The sequence below is a fragment of the Sipha flava genome, unplaced genomic scaffold (assembly GCF_003268045.1).
Source record: "Sipha flava isolate LNK unplaced genomic scaffold, YSA_version1 66_pilon_pilon, whole genome shotgun sequence".
NCBI lineage: Eukaryota > Metazoa > Arthropoda > Insecta > Hemiptera > Aphididae > Sipha > Sipha flava.
This window is the reverse complement of record NW_020273606.1, coordinates 239,519-251,979: the sequence shown is the minus strand read 5'-3', so window position 1 is coordinate 251,979 and position 12,461 is coordinate 239,519.

Genomic DNA, 12,461 nt, shown 5'->3' with positions numbered 1-12,461 from the left:
GACCATAAAAACAAATGATTTTATACTAATATTTAAATACAAAATGTGTTCCATATCTAAATGTCGATGTGAATAACGTATTCTCTTTCATAAGTTGTATCCGATGAAACTTACGAGCTTAGAAATCAAATATAAAATGGAAAATATTAATTTCTACAATGATTTTATTCTCTTTGCTCCAGCAAACACAACATTTTAAACGGGTTTTATATGAGTAATTAGTAGTTTTTTATTTTATGCACTTGTAACCAATTTATATCTATTTATTCCCAATCGCATATTACCAATATTTGCGTATTTCAAATGTATGTGTCAATGTTTCTTACGTAAGTACAAAAAAATCAAAACTGTTTTACAAAGTTATTTTATACATGTATTATTTTATCATATTATATGTATTATTGGACAACAAGATTTATTATATTATATTATATATTATTATATCACGAAGATCAATCAGCTTCAATGGAAAATGTGTGTTGTGTCATCAGCTGGGGCAGCTACAGAGCCATGGTTAGGAGGGGGGGGGGCAAATTATAATTTTACAAAATCTTATAACAAAAAGAAAACAACAATTTTTACAATGCAAATTCAAGTCGTCTATTTTTAAAATTGGCAAAAATATCAATAATATAATATATTTGATCTAGAATATCTACTTTATGATATACATTAATTAGACATAATGCTGATAGTCTATCTTCAGTTATCCTTGAACAAAGCTAGGTTTTTAGTCTTCGAAGTATGGAGAAACTCCTTTCAACCATCATACCTCTATGGTTCTACTTACATACTTGTGCGTGTCGTATGATAGTCAATATAATAATATGCATTTTTGTTAACAATATAAATTTTTTTATAAATACGGAACGTGCTTGGGGGCCACCTCTGATCATTAGTCGCATCACATCCGTATATTCTCTTAATCGGACACATAAAAACGATGTATAGATACACTACATATAATTAACGATTTCAATAAATTGATGTACGCATATATATATTAATAATTGATAATATATTTTTTTAAATGTATTCATTTGACAAAAGAAAAAAACAAAATTCAAGTTCAATTAAAAAAAATGTTAATGTTAAATTAATCACAGAAAATAATTACATCTTCTATTAATTAATATGCATCAATAAAAAAGATTAACTTAATAATTATTATTTATTTTTATTGATCCTCAGTTACTTTTGTAATTTTTCCAGATTCCGGCTTTGACTTGAACTTAATGTAGAGCAGATACAACCCTACAATCGCAAATGTATTACAGGAAATCTATAGTAAGATATCCGGATAAAACTAGAATTAATATACATATAATTATCATATTAAACAAATAAAATATAATATTCTTGTAGATAGACAAAATATATCAACTATGATCAGTGGCATATTTAGAAACTTATTTTGGGGAGGGGGGTGTCACACCTACTAGTGAATTAATTTTATAAATAATTTATTTATTAAATAGTATAAAATATTCTTTATCAACTTATTGTTTAAATACTAAATAAGAATAATAATAATAATTAACTAAATTAAACGTATTATCGTATTAATCGTATTTTATATTACTTTATGTTGCGCATATATGCATAGTGCATACTGCTGACAACTGACAAAACGTGACAGTCACGAACTAAGATATTGATATTCTTATTGATCGATAATTTCTCCACATCAGATTATTTATATACCAAGTGTGTGTGAGTGCCGTGCGCTATTATTATTATTTTGTTATTATTATTATCCGATTACAATTAAATTATTAGCAATATTAATATTTTTTTATATGTATAAATATTTTTTTCGTTATACTTTAATACTTTATTGAATAAACAAACTAAAATTATTATATTACTGATATGTTTAAAATTTGACGTTTTCAAATATTTTTTTTTGTGGGGGGTTGAAACCCCAGCACCCCCTACGATAAATACGCAACTAACTGTAATATAAGTACATTGTATATTTTAAACAGTTCAAACCATCGTAAAAATATAATGTTTATGTACCTACTTCTATATAAAGTGTCTTTTAATGTAAATATAATCTTAATGAATTTCAAATCGATAAGCAAAAAAAACCAGTATTTTTTAGAAAAAAAAAAAACATTGATCGTTTGAAATTAAAAACTATTGGGCTTGTAATTACATATTTTCAAATATAATTAATATTGGGCAGATTTTTTCAATAGTTAGGTATTTCATTTTATAATACGTTAAGTTTTCGCATAAATACTTTATAAGTATTACGTAATCAATGTTTGTACATTAATTTTAATAAATATAAGTAGTTACACTAAATTCACATTTACCTGATCGTTTGTTGTAGTCGCATTGAAGTAACGGTTGAATCTTTTTAAGTTGTTAAAATCATTGATGTTCTGCATTTTGAATGTATATTCGAGTTCTATTATTGTAAATAATGATGATGAACAATTAAATTAAATATAATTTTTTTCTAAATTCTGATCGAAACTTATGTAGTTAGATAGTTTTTACTAACCCGTTTTATAGTTCTTTTATGATTTATTATGCATAATGCGGGTTCAGGCCCGGCTCAAGAGGTAGGCGACTAGGGCACATGTCTAGGGCGGCATTTTTCCTGGACAATTTTTAGGTATAAAAAAAAATATTTGATAAAATATTTACACGTAAGGGGCGGCAAAAACTAAATTTCGCCTATGTTTGTTTAAACACTTGAACCGGGCTTGTGCGGGCTAGTAAATATACCACGAAATATTTCTAGAGTAACTTTTTAAAATCGAAAATTGAAAATATGTAATAAATCGTTTTTTATATTTTCTATAGTCTTTCCATGAAACATTAGAAATAACGCACGCGTATAATTTTAAATGTTGACAATAGACGTAATAGAATAAATACATTTAATCTAATAAATTATTTCCTTTTTGTTTCATTTTATGAATTGTGATTACAGCATAATATAATATATTGTGATAAATTATACAATTATTTTAGTTAGCCATGTATTTGAGTAATAATTATAATAGATAATTTACTTATCAATACTTCGCTCAGAATTATTTTTCAAATGTAATGATTTGTTACTGTTTTTTTTTATATTTATAAAGACAAATACGACAAATTACAAAATAAACTTACACTTAAATTCCTTACCTGCGTTGTTTTACTCAGTGTCCAATTTATAAATATTACAGCGAAATTAGACCTCAGACTTTCGACGAAGTTAGACTTTTGTATGTTCAATAAAACGTACGACAATTATGAATTTAGACGATTCCTAAAAAACGAATGCACCATAGATATAGTAAGCAGTATATAGTATAGTATATACAGTGTTGCCATAAAATAAAACCAAAAATAAGTAAATAGGTGATAAAAAAATGCTAGATAATTTTAGATTAAAAATTCTTCCAAAAAAAGCTAGAAAAAGCTAGAAAATTTTAATATTTTCATAACATATTTCATTTATATATTATATATTATTATATATATTCCTAACCTAACTAATAAACCATTTGTTAAATTTATAATAAAAATAATTTATTACTTTATAAATATAATAGGTAATTGTATTTAAATATTAATAATAACATTTTAAACTTAAAAAATAAAGATAACACAGGTATACTATGAAATCAGCCTTCCTTGACTAAATAATAAATAATACAAATTAAGGTAATATATAGAGTATTATAGTACCATCTAGGTAAATTTATTAAATCAGTCTTCTTTGACTATAAGGTTGTAATAAATAGGTAATACAATAATAAAATAACAAAATAATAAAAACTAAGGTAATATTTAGTCCATTTAGAATATTATAGGTTGATCTAAATCCATCAAATTAGTTGCATCTTCGAGTTGTCTGTCTGTCTCTCCAATTGCTTTTGTAGGATAATAATTTGAGTTGGAAATATTTTTTAACACGTCTTCATGTAGCTTATAATCAGCACAACACTTGCCACTTTTTTTAAGACCATATCTAACAGTTAAAATAGAATCCAATAACTTCGGTTTCATACAATTTCTTAACTTAGTCTTTACAATATTAATTTGACCGAAGAGTCTCTCGACATCTGCATTGGACCAGGGAAGAACAAGAATGCGTTGACTGAGATCATACAACTCACAAATTGGATTTATGTCAGAAAATTATAATCGCTTACTTCTTTCCGAAATGTTGTGATACTGGAAGTTTCTAGCCATTTAATATTGGTAATATTTTTCCATTGTTGGTTTACTTTATCAACTGTAGATTTATCATACATAAAAAGTTTTGTTAAGGGTGATAATGGATCTTTAATAACATGCAAAGCATTTTTCACTGAAATAAGAGAAACTTTTTCAAAGATATGAATATTTTTTGGTAATCTTTGTTGAAATTGTTTTAATAAAACTTTTAAAAATTGCAAACATCTATTTTTCAATATATTATTCTCATTACTATCTTTTACTAGATCTTCAAATTCTTGACTTAAATACATTACTGGTACAACATAGCTGTCCAAGTTATTAGTCAGTGGGTCTATCTGGCAATGAGGATTGATAAAACGGTTTGCAATTGAACGCACCAACAAAGATAAATCGCTTAGCAATTTACTGGGATCAACATTGTTAGATTTAAATGATTTATTAACCAACTGAATCTCTAACAATATTGGGTGTAAAAATGCGAGGTATGCAAAATTATTATTGTCATTGTACATTTGATATAGGGTGACCAGATGTCCCATTTAAAACGGGATTGTCCTTTTTTTGATCATCACGTCCCGTTGTCCCGACAAACTTCGAATGGGACGCTTTTTATACCGTTTTTAAAAGATTGTTCCATTTTAATCCCGTTATTGCCATATTATTTATATAAATTATTAATGGTTATAACTAAAATATCTATGTATAAAAAAGTATTAAACAGTTTTACTCATGAAACCAAAGTTAGAAATAACAGATATAAGTTTTCGTGGAACGAGTGACAAGTCTCGATGCCGACGAACTATAAAATTACCAATTCAATAATTTAATAATAATTAAAAGAAAATATTTTATTATTTAGGTTATTTTATTAAAAAAGGGTAAAGTAAAAAGAAAATAATTGTTTATGATATGATAGAAATTTAGACTTTAACTCTCGAGATTTGTGTGCCTATGTGAGGTTTTTTGTTCTGGGGGGGGGGGGCTGGGGGGGGGGTGGGGGGGGGGGGGCTTTTCTGTGAAGTAACAGCAGTTTCATTTTTTTATTTTCTTAATATGGTCACCCTAATTTGATATAAAATCTCAGCATAGTAACACTTCTGTTAATAATAGCAATAATAAACAGTGTTCTTAGTTCAACCCATTGGTTTATAATACGACTCAGAACAGTCTCAATAATTAACCATCTGGTATTGTAAGACTTAACAATTTTTAATGGGCTGTGATTGTCATTGATTGCCTTGTTCAAGTTCTTATATTCAACTTGGCACAACGTTGAATGTGCAAACCAATTGTACGTTTCCTTTATAAGGTATTCAATATTTCTGGGAAGGGTTTCATTAGCTGGTTCTGAAACAGCTAGTTGAAACGAATGACATACACATAGTATGTGTATTAATGTAGGGATTTCAGATAATATTTTTTTATACACACCATTATTGATGTCCACCATAACTGATGCGTTATCACTCCCTAAACTAACCATATTTTTTACATTAAGATTTTTCTTCTTTAAAGTGCACTGCATAAGTGATTGCATCAGCATCACAAGCTTCTAGTTCAACCAGAGATAAGTATGTAGAAATTATCTTACCCTTATTTTGGTTAAAATACGTAATACTTATACCCGAAAATTTCAAAACACTGATATCATAGATTCGTCAATTAACAAACTGAATGGCTGATTACCAATTTAATTTATTAAACTTTTCTCAAAGTGTGGTGCTAACGAATTACATATTATATATTTGCACTTACTTCTGTGCATTTTAATCCCTTTGCTAGCTTCTGAATCATTGAACTGAGATTTACATAAGACGCCAAGATGGCCACAACTAAATATAGAGCACTGAGCAGCAATATATAAGCACAATGTTAGTGATGTTACGAACCCTGATTTATTAGGTCGAACCGAACTCGTACCGAACTTTTCTTAAAATTAACGAACCCGAACCGAACCGAACTTCCAAATATTTTATCGAACTCGAACCGAACATTAAAAATGTTAGAAAGCTAAAAAACTTAACCTTTTATAATATTTTCATTATTTTGGCATTATTGAATTGCAGGAATATTAAATAAAATATTAAATAAGTATTAAATAATAATGACATAGTATTGAATAACATCTAGACAGAATTATTGACTAAAGATTAGCTTACAAAATATAATTATGCTTATGCATAAAACAAATATTGAATAATAATAAATATGGTTAGTTATAGAATTGTATAATGTACATTTTTAATTTATAAAATAATATAAAATAATATAATAATTTTGATTTAGGTACTTAAATAACTTTAACAATGAAATTTAAAATTTTTAAAATATATATATCAAATTTTAAATTATATAATATTGTTATGTAAGAACACCAGTTGTTTAACTGATTGTGGTGATAGTCTTTGCCTCCTAGCTGTCACCACTTGTCCAGCTTTCGAAAACATCCGTTCACTGCAAACTGACGTTCTTGGAATACCCAGATACTTCAATGCTACAGGAACTAAACATGGAAAGTTTAAACAATTAGTTTTTCACCATAAAAGTGGATTTGATGTTAGTGACAGAAGAGGTTGTTGCAATATTTTTGTCTTATTCATTAGCGGAAACAAATATTTTTAGTTGCTTCCGACGCTTCTACCTACTAACTGTAGTACTACTCCTACTTTATTCTAGCTGAGGCACCAAATATATATATATATATATGTAATAGGAACATAAAAAAATAAAATATTGAATTGCTACTAAATTATTTTAATTTTAATTGTATATATCTATTTTGCGGTGTATACTAGTTGCGGTCACTCAAAATATATATCTAGTATAAATGGTATATACAATGCTATTTTATTTACAAAAAAGTTTCAACATTTTCCTTTCCATTTTATAAACAGACTTAGGACTGTCTACACTATATTTATTGTCTAGGTTCGAAATCACTGAAGACTCTATTTGGGATATAGTCAAACAAACAACCACTGAGGTGGTCTAATATAGCCTTGTACGCATTACAAGGCAATTTACTAGGCAATAACGAAAAAACAAAGGTACCTACGCATGAGCTGCTTTTGTTTTTATATCCATGTATCACAAAAAATTGTTTAAAAGGAAAATGGCAACTTGAAAAAGTACCGTCCATAAAAATTGAATCACATTGTTTTAAAAAATTAAAGTTTATCTGATTCGTAAGACATATTATATTGTTCTGAACATCGTATATAAAAATCCAATTTTCATTATTTTTGGTTCACATTTTATTAATTACGTTAGGAAGCGTTAAATTTAATTGTAAATAGTCACGCGGCAACTTCGGGTGAACATTCATTCTTGCAGAGTGAATATTTTTTCTGATCAATGTAACGCCATTTGACCACATTACACTGAGTACTGTACTTGACATCTCAGAATGAAAAATTTTGGAGGGACGCTCGCTCAACTTCTCCACTGCCTTACGTTTGACACTGTGACTAACCTTTTGCCGTACAATTGATTGGTGATCATCTGGTTCGTAATTATACTACTATTGCAGGGGCATATACAAGGGTGATGTGGGGGTCAGATCCTCCCCATAAGTCTTTTAAAAATTGTATAAAATAGTGCTCTTAATGTAAGGAAATTATAAGGAAACAAAAAAATATTGCAGGGATTTATTGTAAATTATTATTTTGACTAGGGGTCTCGTTTTTTTACGTAAATATGAATGTACGTATTCACGTATAATGTGATCACGTGAATGAATAACGACTGGTAAACAGTCGTGAATAAATCACGACTGGTTAATACACGGCAATCAACGAAAGCTTAATCACGTGAACACGTATCTGAATCATATTCACGTGATCACATGAATTAGTATATACATTTGAATTGGCATTAATCAAAAATATGATTGTATAAAAAATAGTTATTTATAAAACAAAAAGAGTTTGTTAATTTTGTTAATGATACCTACATGGTGGTCATATATTGCATTTCGAAAACCGATTTATTTTAGGTACTGTTTATTTGTTGTATTTTATTTGAAAATATATTTATAATTTTATTGATTAGCTTCGTGATCTTTTATTGAACTCTGTAATGCTCGTTGCGTGTGACTAATCTAGTTGTTGGATAAGTAGTGGTGTGCCGGGAAATCTTTATGTGCTCGTGGCAATTCACGGCGTCCGGTTGCGAAAATAGAACTCACACACTGATACGATAATTTTGACTGAACGTTACAAGTTACAATTGTACAATATACAATCGTAAACAATTATCATATATACAAATAAAAATTCCTATATGTATGTAATGAAACCTTGATAATAATTAGATATTAACGTAGTATACGACACGTTTAGTTTGCGTGCAACCTTTAAATGACGGTATTCATTAAAGAAATAAAAGTTTTCTTGGTGAAAATGGTGAAAAAATGGGATTATGCTAAACGTGAAGGTGATCGCGCTTTTTGCGATTTATGTGACGGTGATGGTAACAATGAATATTCTTGCGTAGGCGGCACTACGGGGTCTTAAATCAGACATTTAGAAAGTGTTCATGGTATTAAACCACCACAAGAATCCATAGAAAAAAGGTAATTAATAAAATATATTTTTAATTATTTATTTAAATAAATGTTAATTTTCTTTAATACTTGATGTCCTAAATATTGACCTCAATGTATGCAAATATAAAATAATCAAGTTCCGCTCAGATATTATATATGCAGTATAGTAATATTGTTTAGGCCTAATAAAACCACACCAAATTGCGCTATCGCCGTATGACAATTTATTAATAAACCATTTTCACGATCAACAACAGTACACACACACACACACACACACACACGCATTCACACATTCATAACACATACTATTTTTTTACATTATCTATTTGCTAAAATTTGTTTCATGAAGTTTTATGTATATTAATTAACATTAGTTATTAATATTATTTACTAAACGTACCTAAACAGTTGTACTTAATATTAGACCTAGTTTATCCATAGTCATTACATACGAGGACCGATGGCGACGAATGTGATTATGTAAATGTATGTATTCACGTGATTATATAAATTAACGGATTCACGTGAATAAAATTATAAATACACGTGAAATTAAAGCAACAGGTTTTATAAATTAAACAATTGATTATAAATACATACAAAGTATTTATAATCAATGATTAACCTTAATTTCACGTGAACACGTGAAAACGTATACACGTAAAATAGGAAGCTCTAATTTTGACACATTCAATATCTATACATACAGTAAAACTCGCTTAAGACGCTTTCCCGCATAAGACGCTTTTCTTCGGTCCCTAGACATTTACTATACTAGTCAATGTAAAAACCACCTGTTAAGACGCTCAGTTTTTCTCTGTCTAATCAGGTAAAATGCTCTTTTGTTTAGCATACTACAATAAATGTTAATAGTTTTGTGAAATAAAAATAAAATTTTTAGTATTATACGTGTTCTTATCGTTTTATTTTATCGCTATATCTATTTTATCTACTCTTACAATTACTGCTAGTTTGCAACAACTATCAGAAATTCGGATTATCCTCTGTTGAAAATTCCGAAGAAATGTTAGGTTGCCTTAATAAAATTGAAAACTTTCTTTCTAAAACGCATTGTCAGAACCTTAAACAATCAAAAATAGATGAATATTGTAATTAGAATTAATTTATAAGTGTATTTCCTATTAAATCATGTTTAATAATAAAAAAATAAACTCGATATTTCAATCACATCATTTATTTTTTCATTCCCGCATAAGTCTTAAGCAAGTTTTACTGTATGTATATATATATATATATATTATTTTTTATTTAAATGTGCAAGTACTTAAATTTAGGAATTTTTTTTCCATAATAATTTGTTTGCAACTGATCCCCCCCCACCATTTAAGTAGGGTAAAATTGTTAAGTAATAAAATGTTATTTGACATTAGATATGATATGTATTAAAATAACAGCCAAATAACTAATATTATATAGGTAATTTAAATTCATTGATATATCCTACTTTGAAAAACAACTGGATATTGTAAAGACGATATGTGTCGGGAGTTTTCGTCGTTCTATCCATCTTTTAAATTCACCGTGAATAATCGAAAATCGAATCATATTTCCCCAATATGACGTATGTTAATATTGAAAAAAAAGTATCCCCTGGTTTACAGAACTTTTGTAACGTTACTTTTTTTATGATCCTCATGGTAAAGATGACAATAAAAAATAATTAATAAATAAATAATGAAATATTTTTACGGCTAAAAAAATATTAAATTAAAATTAAAAGACAAATAATAAATATTATTATCAAAATGAATATCGCCATCCAATTTATCAACAGATACCTAATATAATTGGAAATAACGTTACATAACTAAAACAAGAATCCATTACAAAATAATGACCTTAACATAAAATGAAAAATCCTGTGCACTAAATGCATACTCCTATTACGATTTGAAATATTCTAAATGTAGTGTTACATACAGTTAAAATAAATTCCAGCATCAATACGTAACGGACTTCAAGGATAATCTTCTATAGCAGTTGGAATCATGATTTTTTCTACGTTAACAGTGTAGTTAAAGTTTTCATTATAGCATTGATGTATACTATAACAAACATAGATAAACTCAAATAGAGTAAACACTATAATAAATTTGAAATGTTCAAAATATGGTACATTATAGCCGGTGAGTATTTAAGTAAATATTAATGCATTAAAGTATATAAAAATAATTAGTTTAAACTCTTAATTAATACATTATAGTAATATTTGCATAATAACAATAACAATCACATGTACAAATTAAACAAATTATTTAAAATCAAATTTGAAAAAGATTGAAATTCCAAAGTTTGGTAAGATTCAATTCCACATAGCATTAGATGATGAAAATATTTACAAAATATTTTCTTAAAAATATTATTTTTGTGTCTTATAAACATATTTCTGAAAATACATTTTCTAAACACTTTATAAAATGAGTAATAGTACATATATACAAAAGTAATATGTTATACTTATATATTTTATTAAAGTGGATTTATGTACAAGTAATTTGCTAATGCATACATTTTCATAATGATACAAATAAAATTTCCAAATTTTTTTGTATATTTCAATATTTTACTATTATAAGTAGAGGTATTAAATTATTATATAATATATAAATATATAGGCATTACTCAATATGAATTATTACAAGTATTCGCTATTTGTAGATTTCTATTTAAATTCCTTATTTTTACTTTTTGACAGTACTTTAATTTCATACATATAATAATTATTATAACCACCAGTGGAAATTAAAGATAGTTAAAAATTTATCAATAATTATATATTTTTTCATAATTATTAAGCTGTTAATGTTAATGTAAATGTTAATCATATGGTAATTAATATTAAACAAGTTATCATAAATATTTCAAAATGTACTACTAAATTTGATAGGACTAAAAATGTGCAGATAAACAATAACTTTCTTTTTTTCGGTAAATCAATGACACCCCTGGTAGACTTATATAAACAATGACTTACAATACAATATTCAGGACAATTATTTATGTAATTATCCAGTTGATGAGAGTATTTATAAATTTCCATAACAGATATTGACGAATTAAAAATCTTTGAAAAAAAGTTAATGCAAGACAAAGACTTTTGAAAAAAAAAAAAGTGGTAATAATTCAATACATTTCAAATAAATTATATATAAATTTGTATTTAATATAATATTATTTATATTCAATGTAGTAAAAATTAAATTTGATACATTTTACTGAGAATACACTGCATGTTATTTATGATCATTTATTTTCAATGTTGACTCATTATTTACAGATTACATTTTTTACTAGACTAGAACGTGCAATATCTCTGATATAATTCATCAAATAATGCCAAAGATTTTTCATAATAATTTACTTAAATAATTTTCTTAAACAGGACAGAAAAAGAAAATGGTATTTTTCACTCTAAATTCATCTACTATCATAATTAATTGATTAAAATAAATAAACTAGTTATTTTTAAACATTGATGATAATGTGTAATGCTTCAATGAAAATTAAGAAAGTGATGAAGACGATGTTCGATGTGTCAAAATAACTAAGGAAACAGAAAAACGCATTAATCAGCTAAAACTATATTTCATGCGAAATTGAAACGAAAGTAATCCAAAAAAATTCACTGAAAATTTGTGCAGACTTTGTCAATAAACAGTTTTAATAAATTACAACAAAGAAAATATATGATTTTATGCAG